The sequence below is a fragment of the Triticum dicoccoides genome, chromosome 1A (genome assembly GCF_002162155.2).
Source record: "Triticum dicoccoides isolate Atlit2015 ecotype Zavitan chromosome 1A, WEW_v2.0, whole genome shotgun sequence".
NCBI classification, from domain to species: Eukaryota; Viridiplantae; Streptophyta; class Magnoliopsida; order Poales; family Poaceae; genus Triticum; species Triticum dicoccoides.
Window position 1 is genome coordinate 414,534,901 of NC_041380.1, and position 22,824 is coordinate 414,557,724.

Genomic DNA, 22,824 nt, shown 5'->3' on the forward strand with positions numbered 1-22,824 from the left:
CAACTTAAGAACTCCGGTTGGCAAAAAGTATCAAATCGAACGAAGCAACCAAAGTCAAACGGCGAAAGAAGCAACTTCATTCTACTAATCTGGATCTATGGAAAATTTTACAGTAGAAAAATCTTGTTTGAGTTGGTTAAACGGATAGAGGGTTTCGAGACAAAACTCTAGGCGCTTGAATCGCCCGATTCCGATAAACGAGCGAAAAGTTAAACTAACAAGAAAATCGGATCAGGAATCGCGATCAGAAAAATCGCGGATTTAATCCGAGAAAAATAAAAACGACGAACACCGATATTTTTTTTCTCTTTTTTTTCGGCACGGAAAATGAGGCGCGACGAACCTCGGCGGTGGGATTCCGGCGGCGGCGGCGGCGCGGCGGCACGGCGGCGGCGACGCGGCGGCGGCGGCTAGGGCGACGACGGCTGGGCTGGGGCTGGCTAGGGTTTCCCTCGGGGTGGGCTGCCCCGACTTATAAAGGCCCCCCCTCGGGCCGGAGTCCTAGTCGGACACGGCCCGTAGGTCGGTTCGTTTTTTTATTTATTCCGCTCGGAAAAAATAAAAGGAAATACTAAACGGACTCCAAAAATTCCGAAATAAATTTTCGCGGGCTTCTAAAATCAAGCCTCACAAGGTGAACATTGATTTGGGACCTAAATGCAATTTTGAAAAACGCACATTTTTCCTAAATTCAAATAAAACACCGAAAAACTCCGAAATAAAATCTTATTTGACTTTATTATTAAATCCTCAATATTTCTTTATTTTGGGAAAGTCATTTTATTCCCTCTCTCATATTTTTGTAATAGAAATAATTGATGATAAAATAAATAAAATCAGATGATCCTATTCTCAAAATTTGAGAGAACTCAAATATGAAAATAACTTAATCCCCAACTCTCTCCGTGGGTCCTTGAGTTGCGTAAAATTTCTAGGATCAACCAAATGCAAAATGAAATATGATATGCATTGATGATCTAATGTATAACATTCCAAATTGAAAATTTGGGATGTTACACCTTCTTCATAACTTCATCTCCGGGTAAACCTGCAAGCTTGAACAATCCACAAACTTGTTCTACATATATCAAGTGCATATCAGGATGTTCAGTTCCATCTCCTGCATAAGGATTAGCTAGCAGTTGTTCTATCATAACCGAAGGAATTTCATATTCAATATTTTTAGTAGGTGCAGTAGGTTGAGGGGTAGCTAATTGCGGTTCTGAACGAGGTGAAGATACCTTGAACAAACCCCTCAAAGGATTGTTTTCCATAGTAACAAGTGACAATAAATTTCAGCACACTATATAAATGTTTCCTTACCAAATTCCACATACCAAAGATGCTTCACTCCTCGGCAACGGCGCCAGAAAATAGCCTTGACGACCCACAAGTATAGGGGATCAAATGTAGCTTTTTTCGATAAGTAAGAGTGTCGAACCCAACGAGAGCAGAAGGAAATGACAAGTAGTTTTTCAGTAAGGTAATGTCTGCAAGTGCTGAAGTTGTAAGTAGCAGAGTAGTTTGATAGCAAGATAATTTGTAACGAGCAAGTGACGATAGTAGTAAAAAAAGTGCAGCAAGGTAGCCCAATCCTTTTGAGGCAAAGGACAGGCCAAAACGGTCTCTTATGATAAGCAAAGCATTCTTGAGGGTCCACTAGAATTTCATCTAGTCACTTTCATCATGTTGGTTTAATTCGTGTTCGCTACTTTGATAATTTGATATGTAGGTGGACCGGTGCTTAGGTGTTGCTCTTACTTGAACAAACCTCCTAGTCATGATTAACCCTCCCGCAAGCATTCACAACTAAGAGAAAAGTATTAAGAAAAAATTCTAACCATAACATTAAACTTTTGGGTCCAATCGGTCCCTTATGGAATAGCGCATAAACTGGGGTTTAAGTTTCTGTCACTCTCGCAACCCATCATCTAATTGCTACTCCACAATGCATTCCCTTAGTCCCAAATATGGTGAAGTGTCATGTAGTCGTGTTCACATGAAACCACTAAGGGAATCACAACATACATACTATCAAAATATCGAACACATATCAAATTCACATGATTACTTGCAACATGATTTCTCCCGTGACCTCAAGAACAAAGGTAACTACTCATAAATGATAAACATGCTCATGATCATAGGGGTATTAAATAGCATATTGGATCTAAACATATGATCTTCCACCAAATAAACCATATAGTAGTCAGCTACAAGATGTAATCAACACTACTAGTCACCCACAAGCACCAATCTATAGTTCCGGTAACAAGATTGAACACAAGAGATGAACTAGGGTTTGAGAGGAGATGGTGCTGTTGAAGATGTTGATGGAGATTTCCCTCCCCAAGATGGGAGAGTTGTTGGTGATGATGATGATGATGATGATTTCCCCCTCCGGGAGGGAAGTTCCCCCGATGGAATCGCTCCGCCAGAGGGCAAAAGTGCTCCTTCCCAAGTTCCACCTCAAGGTGGCGGTGCTTCATCCCGAAAGTCCTCTCCTTATTTTTTCTAGGTCAAAATGACTTATACACCAAAAGATGGGCACCGGAGGTGGGCCGAGGAGGGGACAACCCACCAGGGCACGCCAAGGTGGGTTGTGCCCACCTGGTGGGCCCCCTCTGGTAGTTATTTGCTCCAATAATTCTTAAATATTCCATAAAAAATCTCCGTGAAGTTTCAGCTTGTTTGGAGTTGTGCAGAATAGGTGGCCTGACATAGCTTTTCCAGGTCCAGATTTCCAGCTGCCGGAATTCTCCCTCTTGGTGTGTACCTTGCAAATTATGAGAGAAAGACATTAGAATTACTCCAAAAGCATTATTATGGATAAAAACATTATAAATAACAGTAAGAAAACATGATGCAAAATGGACGTATCACCAATCTCCATCAACATCCTCAACAACACCATCTCCTCAAAAACCCTAGTTCATCTCTTGTGTTCAATCTTTGTACCAGAACCTCAGATTGGTACATGTGAGTGACTACTAGTGTTGATTACTATATGGTTTATTTGGTGGAAGATTATATGTTCAGATCCATTGTGCTATTTAATACCCCTCTAATCTTGAGAATTATTATCATTTGTGAGTAGTTACTTTTGTTCTTGAGGCCACAAGAGAAATCATGTTGCAATTAATCATGTGAACTTGATATGTGTTTGATAGTTTGATGATATGTATGTTGTGATTCCCTTAGTGGTGTCATGTGAACGTCGACTACATGGAACTTCACCATCTTTGGGCCTAAGGGAATGCATTGTGGAGTAGTTATTAGATGATAGGTTGCTAGAGTGACAGAGGCTTAAACCCTAGTTTATGCGCTACTTCGTAAGGGACCGATTTGGATCCAAATGTTTAATGCGATGGTTAGATTTTATCTTAATACTTTTCTCATAGTTGCGGATGCTTGCGAGGGTGTTAATCATAAGTGGGAGGTTTGTTCAAGTAAGAACAACAACCAAGCACCGGTCCACCCACATATCAAATTATCAAAGTGGCGAACGCAAATCAAACCAACATGATGAAAGTGACTAGATGAAATTCCCGTGTGCCCTCAAGAATGCTTTATTTATTATAAGAGACCGTTTTGGCCTGTCCTTTGCCACAAAAGGATTGGGCTACCTTGCTGCACTTTATTTACCGTTACCATTACTTGTCCATTACAAATTATCTTGCTACCAAACTACCTATTACCGACTATTTCAGTGCTTGCAGAAAATACCTTACCGAAAACCACTTGACATTTCCTTCTGCTCCTCGTTGGTTTCGACACCCTTATTTTGCAAGTATATGAGTTGCTGTTTCAAAACAAAAAGTTTACCGCTGTTGCAAAAATTCCCTAGAAAAGTCAGAATGTGATAAAATGCTGAATTTTTTTTGCATATCAAGCTCTGATAAACTTTCTATAGTGTTTTAAATTTTCATAATTTTTGGAGTTAAATAAGTATTGATACTCTTGCATTCTTTATAGACTGTACTATTTTGGCAGATTGTTGTTATGTTTGCATATGTTTGCTTGTTAAATGAATCTATTTGAGGATAGGAGTGTTAAATATGCAGAGGCATTTAGTATTCAATGTTAAATAATAATTTTAGTGATTTGCTACAGTAGAGAGTGATAAAGTTTTTGCATTGATTTATACTAACGTATCTCACAAGTTCTTGTTGAGTTTTGTGTGTATGAAGTTTTTGAGATTTAGGAAAACCATGATATGAGAGGAATTAAGGAGACACAAAAGCTCAAGCTTGGGGATGCCCAAGGCACCCCAAGATAATATTTCAAGAAGTCTCAAGCATCTAAGCTTGGGGATGCCCCGGTAGGCATCCCACCTTTATTCATCAACAATTATCAGTTAGTATCGGTTGAGCCTAAATTTTTGCTTCTTCACATGAGTTGTGCTATTCTTGGAATGTAATTTTGTTGTTTTGCTTGCTGTTTTAATAAGATACTTAGATCTTAAAGTTTTTAAATAAGAGAGAGTCCTCAAATAGCTATCCATTTACTTAACTACTCGTTTGATCTACACTTATATCTTTTTGGAGTAGCTTGTCATTTACTCTTGTGCTTCACTTATATCCTATGAGTAAATTGTTGAATAAATTGAATATAATGAAGATGAAAGTAGATGTTCATATCATGCCTAGTGGTAGCTTCACATTGGGTTTAGAAAGTGAAATCTTTTGAAGCTTGACAATCACAATATTGGTCATGCAAGCAATTCATGAATAATTAGTATAAGGAAGAGAACTTTCACATGCAAATACACTATCTTGGAATCTTTTGTGATTGTGATCCCCCATCAAAATATTATATGCCAAAATTGTTGACATTGGACAAGGAAGACAACATAATAGTTTATGTTTGTTCATATTCACATAGAAGTTATATGGTCATAGATCCTTCAACATGTGGTGCTTTCCCCCCATCCTTGCTAGCCAAAAATTGCGCACCAAGTAGAGATACTACTTATGCATCCAAAGACCCTTAAAGACAAATCTTATTTTCAAGAGTCCACCATACCTACCTAAGGATTGAGCAACATCCTTCAAGTAAGTTGTCATCGGTGCAATAAGGCAATAAAAATTTCTTCTAAAAGTGTTAGATCATTTAGTGTAAGAGAAAATTGAGCGTTGTATGAACTTGTGATGGCAAAGAATAAAAGCAACATACTGCATAATAAAGGTTGCTATCATAAGGGGCAATATAACATGACATTATTTTGCACTAAGGGGTTGAGCATACAAACAAATAAGCGCATGGCAACCTTTGCTTCCCTCTACGAAGGGCCTATCTTTTACTTTTATGTATTTACTTTCATGTAAGATTCAAAGTTTTTCTCTCTATTCCTTTTTATTTTTCTCTTTTGGCAAGCATCATGTGGCGAGGAAAGATCTAGGCACATATATCCAGTTGGATATGGGTAGCATGAGTTATTATTGTTGACATCACCCTTGAGGTGAATACAATGGGAGGCAAAATTATAAGCCCCTATCTTTCTATGTGTCCGGTTGAAACGTTTTGCTCATGTGTATGCGGTGAGTGTTAGCAATCATAGAAGACTATATGATGGTTGATTATGTGGAGCTCTTACTTGAACTCCATTGAATAAGTTGAATTACAATTGCTTGGTGACTAAGAACATATGTTGTTGAGTTTCAAGAGAATTCATTTTTAAACCTTAACATGTGAATTGATTGCTACTTTAACATGACAAGTTTTATAAGAAAGAATTGCTGTTATGATGCTAGGAAAAGTGATTGAAATTGTCATTGATCAATCTTGTGCACTTTGCTAGCATTCACACTTCATAAATTATTTCTTTTCTCATTTACCTACTCGAGGACGAGTAGGAATTAAGCTTGGGGATGCTGATACGTCTCCAACGTATCTATAATTTATGAAGTATTCATGCTGTTATATTATCATTCTTGGATGTTTTAGAATCATTTTATAGCAACTTTATATCATTTTTTGGGACTAACCTGTTGACCCAGTGCCCAGTGCCAGTTGCTGTTTTTTTGCTTGTTTTTTTACATTGCAGGAAATCAATATCAAACGGAGTCCAAACACCACGAAACTTTTTGTGGATTTTTATGGACCAAAGGACATCCACTGGGCCAGAGCAGCACCTGGGGGGTGCCCCGAGGGGGCACAACCCACCAGGGCGTGCCTGGGGGCCCAGGCGCGCCCAGGTGGGTTGTGCGCACCTCGGTGGCCTCTCGGACCCTCTCTTTGCCCTATAAATCACCAAACATTCAAAAAACCCTCGGGGTTAACCTAGATCAGAAGTTCCATCACCACAAGCATTTGTAGCCACCGAAAACCAATCTAGACCCCCTTTCGGGACTCTGCCGGAGGGGGAAATCATCACCGGTGGCCATCTTCATCATCCCGGCGACCACCACGATGAGGAGGGAGTAGTCCACCCTCGGGGTTGAGTGTTTGTTCCAGTAGCTATGTGTTTAATATCTCTTTCTCTCTCTCTCTCTCATGTTCTTGAGATGTCATGATCTTGATGTATCGTGGGCTTTGTTAATGTAGTCGGATCATATGGTGTTTTCCCCTCTGTATCTTGTTGTGATGAATCGAGTTTTCCCTTTGAGATTTCGTTTTATCGGTTTGAATACTTTTATGGATTTGAGAGCACTTGGTATATGTTTTGCATATGAATAGCCGTGGTGACAATGGGGTGTTATATTGATTCACTTGAGATATGTTTTGGCACTCAACTCGCGGATTCCCGAGGGGACATTGGGGTAATCTCTGCATATGTGTTGATGCATGTTCTCGTCTTTTGTTTCTATGGTAGAAATTTTGGAGCACTCTTTGAGATTCTTTGTGTTGGATTAAGTATTATGAATCCGAATTTGCTTTGATGTTATTTTAGTACGAACTCTTGATAGATCGATCAGAAAGAATAACTTAGTGTTATTTTAGTACGAACTCTTGATAGATCGATCGGAAAGAATAACTTGGTGTTATTTTAGTATGAACTCTTGGATAGATCGATCAGAAAGAATAGCTACAAACAATTTCTTCTTATGTTCTCCGCTAGATAGGAACTTTGGAGTGATTCTTCATCGCACTTTGAGGGATGGTTATATGATCCAATTAGATTAGCATTGTTGAGAGATTGCACTAGCGAAAGTACGAACCCTAGGCCTCATTTTCAAGCATTTCAATACCGTTTTTGTGCTCGTTTTCTATTTGCTACCTTGCTGTTTTTTTATTCAGATTATAAAAATATATTTGTACCATCCATATTACACTTTTATCACCATCTCTTTGCCAAACTAGTGCACCTATACAATTTTCCATTGTATTGGGTGTGTTGGGGACACAAGAGATTTCTTGTATTTGATTGCAGGGTTGTTTGAGAGAGACAATCTTCATCCTACACCTTCCATGGATTGATAAACCTTAGGTCATCCACTTGAGGGAAATTTGCTACTATCCTACAAAACTCTGCGCTTGGAGGCCCAACACGAGTGTACAAGAACAAGTTGTGTAGTAGACATCAAATTCCTTCAGGTATGATAGAACAACTGCTAGCTAATCCTTATGCAGGAGATGGAACAAAACATCCTGATATGCACTTGATACATGTGGATGAAATTTGTGGATTATTTAAGCTTGCAGCTTTACCCGGAGATGAAGTTAATAAGAAGGTTTTCCCTTTATCTTTGAAGGGAAAAGCATTGACATGGTATAGGCTATGCGATGATATTGGATCTTGGAACTGGAATCGATTGATATTGGTATTTCACCAAAAAATTTATCCTATGCATCTAGTTCATCGTGATCGAAATTATATATATAATTTTTGGCCTCATGAAGGAGAAAGTATCGCTCTAGCTTGGGGGAGGCTTAATTCAATGTTATATTCATGCCCCAATCATGAGCTCTCGAGAGAAAATATTATTTGGAACTTTTATCCTTAGCTTTCTCGTGATGATCAATCCATGCTTGATACTGGTTCTTTCATGAATAAGACTATTGAATTCAGGTGGGATCTTTTAGAAAGAATTAAACACAACTATGAAGATTGGGAACTCGACGAAGGTAAAGAGTCAGGTATTATGCTTGAGTATGACTGTGTTAAATCTTTTATGAATACCTATGCTTTTCACAAGTTTAGCACTAAATATTGACTTGACTCTGAGATAGTAGCCTGTTTTTGTGAATCATTTGCTACTCATGTTGATCTCCCTAAGGAGAAGTGGTTTAAATATCACCCCCATATTAAAGAAGAAATTAAAGAATCAGTTAAAGCTAAAGATGAAACTATTATTTACAATGTTGATCTAGTTGTGCCTACTGCTTATTTTGAGAAACCACATTTCCTTGTTAGGATAAAGGAACATTCTAAGGTGTCAACTGTGGTTTGCAAAAGTAATATTAAAGCACCTAAACCCTCTGAGAAAATTAAAGTAGAACCTAGTGTTGCTATGGTTAAAGATCGGTTGGTAGAAAATATTGATGGGCATGTTATTTATTTCTGTGATGAAGTTGCTAGAATTGCCAAACCCGATGAAAAAGATAAACATAGACCTGCTGTTGGCATGCCTGTTGTCTCAGTTAAAATAGGAGATCATTGTTATCATGGTTTATGTGACTTAGGTGCTAGCGTGAGTGCTATCCCTTTTACCTTATACCAAGAAATTATGGATTATATAGCACCTGCTGAAATAGAAGACATAGATGTTACTATTAAACTTTATAATAGAGACACCAGCACACCACTTGGGATTATTAGAGATGTTGAAGTCTTGCGTGGGAAAATAAAATATCCAACTGATTTTCCAGTTCTTGGTTCCCCACAAGATGACTTTTGTCCCATTATTTTTGGTAGACCTTTCTTGAACACTGCCAATGCTACTATAGATTGCCATAAAAAAACATCAGTGTTAGCTTTGGTGATGATTCTCATGAGTTTAATTTCTCTAAGTTTAGTAGACAACCTCATAAGAAAGAATTACCTAGTAAGGATGAAATAATTGGTCTTGTTTCTATTTCTATGCCTCATACTGATCCACTAGATATATATTTGCTAGACCATGAAAATTATATGCACTTGCTGAAAGGAATGAAATAGATAAAATTTTCTTTGAACAACAACCTCTGCTTAAACACAATTTGCCTATTGAAACTCTAGGAGGTCCTCCTGCACCTAAAGGTGATCCTGTGTTTGAATTAAAGCAATTGCCAGACACTTTGAAGTGTGCTTATCTTGATGAGAAAAAGATGTATCCTGTTATTATTAGTGCTAACCTTTCAGAACATGAAGAAGAAAGATTATTGAAAATTCTGAAGATGCACCGTGCTGCTATTGGATACACTCTTGATGATTTTAAGGGCATTAGTTCCACTCTATGTCAACACAAGAATAATATGGAACCTGATGCTAAACCCGTTGTTGATCACCATCGATGTTTGAATCCTAAGATGAAAGAAGTGGTAAGAACTAAAATACTAAAGCTTCTGGAAGTAGGTATAACCTATCCCATAGTTGATAGTAGATGGGTAAGTCCCGTTCATTGTGTCCCTAAGGAAGGGAGGTATTACTGTTGTTCCTAATGATAAAAATAAACTTATTCCACAAAGAATTGTTATTGGCTATAGAATGGTAATTGATTTTAGAAAATTAAATAAAGCTACTAGAAAAGATCATTACCCTCTGCCTTTTATTGATCAAATGCTAGAAAGACTATCAAAACATATACACTTTTGCTTTCTAGATGGTTATTCTAGTTTTTCTCAAATACTTGTGTCACAAGAGGATCAAGAAAAAACTACTTTTACATGACCTTTTGGTACTTTTGCTTATAGATTATGCCTTTTAGTTTATGCAATGCACCTGCTACCTTTCAAAGATGTATGACTGCTATATTATTTGATTTTTGTGAAAAGATTGTTGAGATTATCATGGATGATTTTTCCGTTTACGGAACTTATTTTGATGATTGCTTAAGCAAACTTGATCGAGTTTTGTCGAGATGTGAACATACTAATCTTGTCTTGAATTGGGAGAAGTGCCACTTTATGGTTAATGAAGGTATTATCTTGGGACATAGAATTTTTGAATGAGGTATTGAGGTGGATAAAGCTTGTCATTTGCCTCTTGAGTTAGAACATAAAGCATATTGGGCAATTAAAGAACTCAATTATGACTTCAAACTTGCCGGTGAAAAGATGTTATTTGATATTAGCTCCCTAGATGAATGGAGAACCCAAGCTTATGAAAATTCCAAATTATTTAAAGAAAAAGTTAAAAGGTGGCATGACAAAAGAATCCAAAAGCGGGAATTCAAAGTTGGTGAACATGTTCTTTTGTACAACTCTCGTTTTAGTTTTTTGCCGGAAAACTTTTTTCCAAATGGGAAGGACCTTACATTATCAAAGAGGTTTATCGTTCTAGAGCCATTAAAATCAATAATGCCGAAGGCACTAACCCGAAGGTCGTCAATGGGCAAAGAATTAAACACTATATCTCAGGTACGCCTATTAATGTTGAAACCAATATTATCCAAACCATGACACCGGAGGAACACATAAAAGAAACCTTCCAAAACACTCCAGAACCTTGAAAAAGAGGAGGTACGTGATACGGTAAGTAAATGGACTCCAAAAAATCAGCAAAAAAATGCTGTCAGTTTTTGAATATTAGAAAAATTAGGAAAATAAGAAACAACCAGGAAGGCAACCGAGGTGGGCACGGTACACCAGGGCGCGGCTGCCCTCCCTGCGCGCCCTGGTGCGTTGTGCCCCCTCGGGAACCTTCCCGACTCCATTTTCCTTCCGTTTTGCTTGTTTCCCAAGATAAAAAAATCATTATATACCCCCCGAACGTATTGACCGCCATATCACGAAGAAATCTTGTGTTCTTGTTTCATGCTGTTTTTTGTTTAGATCTAGATCGCCATGGCTCCACCAAGCTCCTCCAAGGACAAGTTCTTTGAGAAGGTCATCAACTCGTACTTGTCGGAGGTGATGAAGCACCCTCAAGCCATTGAGATACGTGCGGGGGTGCTCCACATCCGGGATGTTCAGGGGCCCAAGAGGACGGGGAGCATGGAGGCCAGGCTCGAGGTGGTGGAACAAGACATCTTCAAGTGCCAGGGGATGGTGGAGCATGGAGTCAGTGTCAATCACTCCATGATCACGAAATTCACCCGTGATAACATGGTGGATGGCCGGTCCATGAAGGACATCATCTTCACCCTCAACGAGCAAATCAACTTTCTGCAAAGCCAAGTCTATGATCTCCAAAATCAAGTCCTTGGATATGAGGCAAGATTTAAAGGTATGAGTTTAGCTGCCATTTGCAGGACCCGGGAAACTCGTGCATCCACTTTTGATGGTGAGTCGCTGCCCTGGAAATTAGAGGATAAGCTCGCTATTACCTCATCACCACCTCCACCATCATGTTCCCCACCAAAGGAGACTTGAGTTACGGGTATGGGCACTCCCCTTGGGTTTTGCCAAGCTCCACCACTTTTATTGCCTTTACCTATCTTAGTTCGATCTTTAGTTATCTTATAATTTAGTTGAAAAAAATTTAGCATGATCTATTTTTGTGTGTTAGTTTAGTGATCTATCCTTCTACGTAATCGAGTGAAAGTTATATAATAAAGTTTAGCTGAGTTTTGTTTCTTTACTTTTATGTTGCAATCAAAATAAAATAAGATAATGAAAAAGATCATATGCTAATCTTATGGTAAGTAATGACATCACATAAGGAAAAGTACAAGTAGTAAAATTTGTTGAAAGTTGACAAACATAACATTAGCCAATGATGCAACTAATGAAAAAATTAACAAGGGAAGAGAAGATTCACATGCAAATACACTATCTTGGACATCTTTTATGATTGTGAGCCCCTACCAAATTTTATATGCCAAAATTGTTGACGTTGGACAAGGAAGACAACTTAATGATTTATGTTTGTTCATATTCACATAGAAGTTATATTGTCATAGATCCTTCAACATGTGGTGCTTGCCCAATATCTTTGCTAGCCAAAAATTCCGCACTAAGTAGAGATACTACTTGTGCACCCAAAAGCCCTTAAACCCAAATCAATATTTTGAGAGTCCACCATACCTACCTATGGATTGAGCAAGATCCTTCAAGTAAGTTGTCATCGGTGCAATAAGGCAATAAAAATTTCTTCTAAATGTGTTTGAACATTTAGTGTAAGAGAAAATTGAGCGTTGTATGAAATTGTGATGGCAAAGTAATAAAAGCGGCGGATGATTGCTCTCTGACTATAGCGCTAGAAAAGCTCCTATTTGTTAGGACTACGTCGGTATTTCCCCAAAGAGGAAGGGATGATGCAGCATAGTGACACCTCAGTGAAGAAACCAAGGTTATCGAACCAGTAGGAGAACCAAGCAACACAACATAAACAACACCTGCACACAGATAGCAACACCTCGCAAACCGACGTGTTAAAGGGGTTGTCAATCCCTTTCGGGTAATGATGCCAGAGATTGTAATAGATTGAAATAATAGATCTCAAATAAAATAAAGTGCATCAAAGTATTTTTGTATTTTTGGTTTAATAGATCTGAATAAAAATGCAAAGGAAAATTAGATCGCAAGCAAATATATGAGAAAGAAGACCCGGGGCGTAGGTTTTACGAGTGGCTTCTCTCGAGAAAAATAGCAAACGGTGGGTAAAAAAATTACTGTTGGGCAATTGATAGAACCTCAAATAATTATGACGATATCCAGGCAATGATCATTACATAGGCATCACGTCCAAGATTAGTAGACCGACTCCTGCTTGCATCTACTAGTATTACTCCACACATCGCCCGCTATCAAGCATGCATCTAGTGTATTAAGTTCATGGAAAAATGGAGTAATGCAATAAGAACGATGACATGATGTAGAAAAGATCCGTTTATCTATTGCGTAGATATAGATCCCATCTTTTTATCCTTAGTAGCAACAATACATACATGTCGGTTCCCTTTCTATCACTGGGATCAAGCACCGTAAGATCGAACCCACTACCGGGCACCTCTTCCCATTGCAAGATAAATAGATCAAGTTGGCCAAACAAAACCCAAATATCGGAGAATAAATATGAGGCTATAAGAGATCATGCATATAATAGATCAAAGAAACTCAAATAACTTTCATGGATATAAAAAGATATGACTGATTGTCGGTGTCAAAACCGGCGGATCTCGGGTAGGGGGTCCCGAACTGTGCGTCTAGGCCGGATGGTAACATGAGACAGGGGACACTTTGTTTTACCCAGGTTCGGGCCCTCTCGATGGAGGTAAAACCCTACTCCTGCTTGATTAATATTGATGATATGGGTAGTACAAGAGTAGATCTACCACAAGATCAAGGAGGCTAAACCCTAGAAGCTAGCCTATGGTATGATTGTTGTGTATGGAGTTGATTCTATCGACTAGCCTGGCCTCGGTTTATATAATGCACCAGAGGCCTAGGATAACAAGAGTCCTAGCCGAATACGCCGGTGGGGAGAAGTCCTTGTCTTGATCGCCAAGTCTTGTGGAATATTCCTTGTATGCGGTAGCCGTCCGAACTGGCCCATGAGTATACGGCCACGGGGGTCCTCGGCCCAATCTAATAGATCGGGAGACGACGTGGTGAGTACCCCCTAGTCCAGGACATTGTCAGTAGCCCCCTGAACCGGTCTTCAAGTTAGGGACGCTCCTCGATTCTTCGAAATGTTCTTCATCTTCGGTTGCCGGTCTTGAAAACTGGTTCAACAAATCTTCTTTATCTTCGATCTTGAGGATCGCCGAAATGCATCTGGCGAGTTTACACGTCGGGTATCCGAGGAGCCCCTTTAAGTTTCCGGCCATTATCAATGCCTTGTTATTTTTGTGCCACACCACGGGTTTGAAGTTGTTCCCGGGAGGCAGTGTCCTCTTGCGTCCGAGCTCTAACGCCGGGCTGCATTTGAGGTATCTTTTGCGGCCGAGCACCAATGCCGGACCGCTTCCGAGCTCCAACGTCGGAATGTATCCGAGCTCCAACGCCGGACTATGTCCAAGCTCCAATGCTGGACAGTGTCCCAGCTCCAACTCTGGACTATATCCGAGGTGTCATATCACCTTGGTTCAAAAAAGTTGAAGGAGTTTAGCCGAGCTTAATGTCGGAAATGCCCTCTATGGAGCTAGCCACTAGCGCTCGAGCTTTATGCCGGACTGCTTCCGAGGTGGTGCACCACCCCGACTATGGGCTGATTTTTTGTCAATATTTTTTATTGGTGCAATTTATTCTCTGCCGAGATATATAGCCAGTAGCCCTCACGGTGTGTATCGGTCTAAAACCCGAGATGCACATGAAGGATGACATAAGACCGCTGATCCCAGTAGCCGCTGAGACTCAGGTTGATTTGCAAAATCGGCCTGAGGATCAAGTCCTAGCTCGGCAGAATACTTCGGGACACAAAAGCGGCGTGCTCAGTCCTCAAGACTCAGGTTGGGTGCGGCCGACCAACCTGAGGATCAAAATCTCCTCGGAAACTATATTGCACATAAAATTTTCTGCATTGGACAAGCAATGCAGTAGCCCCCGAGACACTGGTCGGGTGGCAACACCAGATTAGGGGATCGATGTGCCCCTTTAATATTTGTAAATAATAAGCCCGAAGCCCAGTAGCCCCCGAGCCTTAATGCGGGCACGGGTGGCCGAATTAAGGATCAATATCCATAGTAAAATCACAAATTATGTGTAATGACTCTATGTATCCAAGTACTTTACGTCATTAATGCTCGGATCCGCATTGTACAAAACTTTGTTGACTGACCATCGGCTTCCACCTCCTTGGCCAGTAGCCGAGGAGTGTTTGTCCTACTTTATAAAGCCTTTATGAGGGCAAAGATTTACGACAAACAAGGCAATCTGGCCACACGGTTTTATAAACAAAGGTACGCAGAGAGATATGTTATATTACTGTTTAACAAAAGAAATGTATTCCAAAGAAAATAGTCCCGCTATCAGTTCCTTTCTTTGGGTTGTCATGCTAAGCATGATCATGAAACCTCAGCTCAAATGTAAGAGCAAAATATCGAGGATTTAGTTTGGGAGGCCAGTTAATAGCCCCCGGTAGTATTCGGCGACAGTTGAGGTCAAGCCGTAAACACTTCGGCCAATGTTATGAATGGCCCGTCATAGTCATCGGATCGCTGACCAGTTTACGCTTATTGTGACAGTCAGTTTTCGGCTTTCTCCACTAAGGTGCTTAACCATGTGAGCTGGAAGCACAATCGCAGTGGTTCTCCCTTTGCACGCCTAGCCGAACAAAACGGAATGTAGGAAGCAAGTGCAGGAGCCGGGCAACCCAACTATTGACCGAAGACACAATTCAAAACCGATGCATATATAGCAATATCTGAGAATGTTTTTGCCGAACCCCTAAAGGTGTCCGGCGTTGCACTGCGAGACTAATGCTGGAAAAGCACAAATAGTTTAAAAGTGCCAAAAAGCTTGGAAAACCAAGAAACGTCAGTAAAAACATGACGTCCGAACAATATCAAGTGTTCGGTGCCAATCCAGAAATTGGTTTTTAGAAAAAAAAAAGAGTGCTTCTGTCGTGCTTTAACATTACACATCCGATCTCAAGACTTCAAGCGGGTCAGCCTACGGCTGGCTATTGACCACACACTCATGTCGAAAAAGGAGCGATAGAAAAAGACTTTGCAACAACCAAGAAGAAAACACATTTACTATAAAATAGCTCATATAAATTTAAGAGCCCCCAAGTGACTTGGGTGAAAGAATGATTTCATGTACCGAAGTACTTATATCATATCTATGTTCAACCGAACTTTAAACGCGTCTTAACCGACCACCAGCTTCTCCCTCTTCGGTCAAGGACCGAAAAGTGTTATGTACTCCATCGGTCGAGAATATCGATGGTGTTTCCAATAACCAGGCAAACAGGCCATAAGGCTGTAACAGACAAAGCGCGCTCAGGGAACTTATGCTATATTACCGTGAAGTGTAAGAAGCATCTTCGAAGAAAATAGTACCCCCACCGATACCTTTCTTCGGTTCTCATTGTTATTATAAGGCTTGTGCAATAGATTTTTTGTACTCATGAGTTCCGTTGTGTGCCGACCATCATTGAATAACTATAAGAGCGCTAGCTTTCGGCTTCACCCAGTCTGAGGTCCGGCTCGGGCGACCCGATCGTGACAATCGCAGAGGTGCTCCCTTTACTCCCTAGCCGAACAATCGGGAACGTAGGGGTAAACACATGAGCGAGGCAACCCAGCTTGCAAATCGCTTAAGTCAATGTGGTGCATATTGTGGCATAGTACACGAACAAGGAACGAAGCCGTACAAGTATAATCATATGCAAGAGGAAAAAAGCTTCATGAAGGAAGCCCCCAAATGAATTGGGTATTTGAATTTGCGCGTCACAAACAAAGTTTGGACAAGGAAAAAATTTTACAAGCAACTTTTTTCCAAAAAAGTATAATGCTTGGTCGAGCCGAACACAAGTTAAAAATTTAAAACTTTGAGCATGAAGGCAACTTAGCTGGTTAATGTGTTCGGTATTGATGACGCGGTCCGAGCTTGATGCGGGACAAGGTGCCATCCCCCAAGCCGGTCCCGAGGTGGCGGAGCGAAGAGCTCAGCACTCCGAAGTGGTGACATAGCACGGTCAATGCAGACCGGCAAAGTGACGCCAAAGTCCCCGGATCATTTTCCTGTGCACAAAAAATAGTGCAAACCGGAGATAATAGTAATAATGATAATTAAAAAAATGTTGCATAATAAATAATTTATGCAAAGTGAGGAATAGAAGAAATATGGCCTGGCGCCAAAGTCAAGTCGATGTAGGGCGTCGACGTGATGCGGTAAAGGCGTGGCAAAGCCTGAATTCGCAGGTCGGTCCGAGCTCCGAGTGCGGCGTTCGCCGGACTATGTACGGAAACTGACCGAACCACCATGCGACTGTCGTTAATGCAACGACCATTTGATAGACCTGTGTACATATGACGGACAAACCAAAGTAATAATTCCTTGGGAAAAATGAACCCAAACAAGCAAAAAATACTGGGATCAATAGCACCTCGTTTATTTGTTGTAGCAATCCGAAGAAAGGTGATTCCCAAAATTGGGACTCGATCCGCATGCCCGTTACCGGAGTAGGTTGATGAAGAGATGATGAAGCCCCCGGTCCAGCCGAGATGTCGAAGCCTCGATGTCAGCCGATGAGTCGAAGTAGGTCGGCGTGATGGACACCAGCTTGAAGAAGCAATTGTGCGGCCCTGTCGATGCAGGTCGTGACGTGGTCGATGCCAGCTTGATGAAGCGACCGTGCGGTGATGCCGGTATGCCCGCTCCGTGTAATCCGTGGGGCTGCGATGTTGGTGATGGTTTATCCCTCGCGATGCCAGGCTCTTGTTCGGCTGGCCGAGCTGATGATCCGAAGAAGTTGAGCTCGGCTCAACAAAGTGACGCCGTGTCTAGCGCAGGTCGGCAGCCGTGGAGTAATATTGCCGGACTGGTTTGACACCCCATACAAAACTTCCTTCAAAAGGGATGTCCGAAATCCTGTTCATAAAAAAGATGAACTCGGGTCGGATTCGTTTTCGCGCAGAAAACAGATCCGAAAAGTGATGCACTAATCGGAAGGTTCCCGGAGTTTGGACGGTCGGATCGAGCTGAAAGTTTGAGAGGTGGTAGATATAGGAATTCCGCAGCCGATCAACGGTTGGATCTTCCAAAGGACGTCTGAGCTAGAAGCTGGACACCACGCCCTAAACTCATCCAAATTCCCGTCCAGATTTGACAGGGCTCCGGTATATCGTGGATTGCCAGAGATTCCTCCATCGGAACTCGACGAAATTTTCCAGGGTTGTTGTAGACTCAGTTCCGCACAATTCCAGCAAAGTGATCGTCAAAGCGATACTCGAGAAGGTGGTGGTGGCAGATACGAGTTCGCTGTCCAGAAAAACAACACGGTCGCTTGAAGGCAATGTTGACGTTGAGCCCCCGAGCTTCATAGATGATTCCTCCTTGATAGAGATCGAAGTTGATGTTTGATGAAGGCCCTCGTCCGGACATGGTGATCCGAACACGGGGCGTAATTCTTGGCCGAACCAAGGTGACCAGTCGAGCTGGTGACGAAGATGCCGAAGTCGCAGTTGATCTGCAGGCGAGCCATCGATCCTTTTGTCGATCACACAGCGGAACTCTCAATGAAAGCACCAATGTCGGTGTCAAAACCGGCGGATCTCGGGTAGGGGGTCCCGAACTGTGCGTCTAGGCCAGATGGTAACATGAGACAGGCGACACTTTGTTTTACCCAGGTTCGGGCCCTCTCGATGGAGGTAAAACCCTACTCCTGCTTGATTAATATTGATGATATGGGTAGTACAAGAGTAGATCTACCACGGGATCAAGGAGGCTAAACCCTAGAAGCTAGCCTATGGTATGATTGTTGTGTATGGAGTTGATTCTATCGACTAGCCTGGCCTCGGTTTATATAATGCACCGGAGGCCTAGGATAACAAGAGTCCTAGCCGAATACACCGGTGGGGAGAAGTCCTTGTCTTGATCGCCAAGTCTTGTGGAATCTTCCTTGTATGCGGTAGCCGTCCGAACTGGCCCATGAGTATACGGCCACGGGGGTCCTCGGCCCAATCTAATAGATCGGGAGACGACGTGGTGAGTACCCCCTAGTCCAGGACACCATCACTGATCATAAACTCAAAGTTCATCAGATCCCAACAAACACACTGCAAAAAGAGTTACATCATATGGATCTCCAAGAGACCATTGTATTGAGAATCAAGAGAGAGAGATATGGAGCCATCTAGCTACTAACTACGGACCCGAAGGTCTACAAAGAACTACTCACGCATCATCGGAGAGGCCAATGGAGGTGGTGAACCCCATCCGAGATGGTGTCTAGATTGGTTCTGGTGGTTCTGGACTCTGCGGTGGCTGGATGAATATTTCTTCGACTCCCCTAGGGTTCTGGTATTTTTGGGGTATTTATAGAGCAAAGAGGCGGTCCTAGGGGCACCCGAGGTGGGCACAACCCACCAGGGCGCGCCTGAGCCTCCTGGCGCACCCTGGTGGGTTGTCCCCTCCTCGGGACTCCCCCCAGGTGCAACCAGGGCCCAACATATTTCTTATGGTCCATAAAAAATCTCCGTAAAGTTTCGTGGCATTTGGACTCCGTCTGATATTGATTTTCTGCGATGTAAAAAACAGGGAAAAATAGGAACTGGCACTTGGCACTATGTCAATAGGTTAGTACCAAAAATGATATAAAATGACTATAAAATGATTATAAAACATACAAGATTGATAATATAACAACATGGAACAATCAAAAATTATAGATATGTTGGAGACGTATCAGCGGACTGCATAATAAATGTTGCTATCATAAGGGGCAATATAACATGACGTTCTTTTGCACTAAGAGATTAAGCATACAAACCAAAAAGCGCATGACAACCTCTGCTTCCCTCTGCGAAGGGCCTATCTTTTACTTTATGTATGTACTTTTTATGCAAGAGTCAACGTATTTTCCTCTTTTCCCTTTTATTTTATCTTTCGCAAGCACCATGTGGAGGCAAAATTATAAGCCCCTATCTTTCTATGTGTCCGGTTGAAAAAATTTCCGCATGTGTATGCGATGAGTGTTAGCAATCATAGACGATTAAATGATGGTTGATTATGTGGACTTGCCAAAAGGCTCCGATATGAGACCCTTCTTGGAAAGATGATGAATTGCAGTTGCGAAGTTGACTGAGAACATAGTTTCACTGGTGCGCGTCAGTCCTAAACAAACGGTTTAAAACCCCTTTCCGTGACGGCATTTGGAACTGTCGCCAAGTGAGTGTGGGCGATAGGGGATCCTTCCCACACGGCCCAGAAAGCGTCGGGGATAGGGCCCATACAGTACTCCTACTCATTTCTGCTCGCCTTGCCATCGCAGTCAGTATTCTGTGGTGCTACGTTTACGATGCGCGACCCATTACAAACGGTTCACTATTATAGAACGTGTATGATGTGCGGCCCATCACAAACAGTTCACCATTAAGAAGATTAGCTAATCATCGTACGAGTGTCGGATAGGATTACTAAACGTCGGACCATCGTAACATCGTCGTACACGACAACTATCGCACACGCTATTCTGTGGTGCAACGTTTACGATGCATACTTCATTAGAACCAGTTCATGGTTGTGAATCGTGTATGATAAGGCAACTAACACAAATGTTTAGTTTGCCCGCACCGTTTGTGATATTGCCTGACATCGCACATGCTTTGCAAATGGAAACTGTGTGCATTCTTGCACACGTTTCCTCTTTGTGAACCATCTCGGATTATGGTGCATATCGCAAACGTTTGTGTTTTACCAACCGTGTGTGCCATAACAACTTGGAGAGCATAATTTCACCGTAATTTAATTGTTGTTTTTCCAAATTGTACTGGATTTGGATTTGAATTTGAATGTATGCTAAAACTTTATTCATATCCATCAGGTTCAAACAACCAATGCATTATTCGATTCATAGGTACATATGTTCAAGAATTACATAAGAACCAAATAAAGAATGATGAACCATAGTTGTATACTTGTACTATTAAAGACGATAAAGAAAGAGGCGAAATATATTCTGGTTGCTGAACAAGGTGAAGCAGAATGCCCATATTGTGCCCTCCTCCATGCAGAAGGCACGCACGACTCTAGTCCAACCCCTTGTGATGGCCGACCACCCATCCTTCACGATCTTCATGAAAACATCTAGATAATCATCATGTTCTGGTAGAAATACGTTAACCTTTGCATGCCCACCAATCATGTAGTTTGAGAGGTAATCTTGAGTAAACCGCTTTGGCAACCACTGCAAAGGAATAAGATTTCAGACATTGTCATCTAAAACAACTCATTATGGGCAGTAAAAAGAAGGCTGCAGAGTTCTTACTTACCATCCTGCAGTTCGCTGTTGTCTTGGATAAAGTGTAAAAAATAGTTTAATTGCCATCTTTGGACCCATTTTACTAACATTCTTTATCAGCTTCCTCACTTGATGCTGGTTCATCGATATCTCATTGCCCCATACACATAAAGGGTTGAAACGCGGATCTTTACCAATGACAGATGTACCTAAAAGCACCAAGTTAATATTAGAAGCTAAACAACAATGGCACAATGATGTAGTACAACACTCTTTTATAATATGTCTATATACATCCGGATGTGGTAGTCCATTTGAAATCTCTAAAAAGAACAAATATTTAGGAACGGAGGGAGTATCTTATAACATCCAATATACTCACATATTAGATGAATTAACATCTTATATTATGGGCCGGAAGGAGTTTAGTTCGTTCTTAAAGATTATCTGATGCTGTATCCATGGGTTACAGTTAGTTTGAGCTAGTTCGGGCTCAAATAGCCCTAAAGTATATCTAAACATGACGGCTAGTTTGAGCTAGTTGCATCTATAACCCACCCAAAAAAACTAGTATCCAACCCAAGAGGTGCTAATTGGAGCTAGTTCTCCTGGTGCATTTATTGTCAATCTAACCCTGCCATCCAAACAACTATTTGGATGGAGTTAGTTCAGGGTTAGTAATGAGCTAGAAACTAACTCTAACCTCTAGCTAAGTTGAGTATCCAAACAGGGCTGTGTTGTTGCTGTTGCTGCTACTGCTCTTCTATGTATATCTAGACATCATTAGAACATTAATGTAACACTCTTCCTTGTTTCTATGTAGCCTAGGATTGCATATTTAGACATTAAGTACATCGCATGTTGCTATGTAGCCTCAGATATATTACATATGGCCTTAGTTAACCTAAGGAAAAAAGGGTTGCAGATATATTCAGTTAAAAGTCCGGTTCACCGATTAGTCCCTTATCAGCCGCCGACCTATATGGTACCAGCTACGGATATCCTGAACAGTGAGCAGATATAAGCCATGGGATGAAACTAACCTCGATGGAAAACAGTAGTCGTTCCCAAAATTGTCCTATGTAGGTACATCAAGAAGCATGTTAAGCACAACAGACTAAACATCAACCAACATTACACATGGTAGATAAAATAATCTCCAAAAGATAGCTTCAGTGTGCAGGTTTAAGCTCGCTAGTAAAGCAAAACAAGTGGAAAGGTGTGCTAACTACAACATGCCTAACATTTAACAACAATCAAACATGGTCATTCAAGCTAGTATAGTGCCGGTCTAAGTACACTGGTTATGGTTAAATGAAAATGGAAATGCGTGTTAACTACACTACAAAAAAAAGACACATCCGTGACATTTTGGGCCGAACAAATTTTTTTTCTATCATACATATGACACTTCTATGACGATAATTGTGACAAAACCCGGTATCATCATAAATGTGGTGGGCTCCTACTTCTATGACAAAAAATCATGACAGAAAATGGGCTTTTCGTCCTGGGCGGGCCGGAGATGCAGCTGCATGACATTCTTGGGGTCGTCCATGACGAAAAAAACCGTGGTAGAAGCGAGGGCGAGGAAAATTTCGAGGAGTTCCCGGTTATGGTGGGAGGTCAGGGGCTGAGCGATGCGCGGTTCTCTCGTACTCATACGCGCGTGTGTGCGAGGCGTTGGATCTAACTAAACCCGAGCGAGGCGTTGGGCTCTAAGTGAACCCGAGCGATTGCACTGCAGGCTACGCGTTACTGAACCCGAGCGATCGATCGATGGCTGTTAACTGAACCCGATCGAGCGATTCCTTCGCTACTGCTGCTAACTGAAGCCGATCGATGCTGCCTCTGGGATGAACAGTGAGTGTTGCGGGGGGTTTGGATGAATA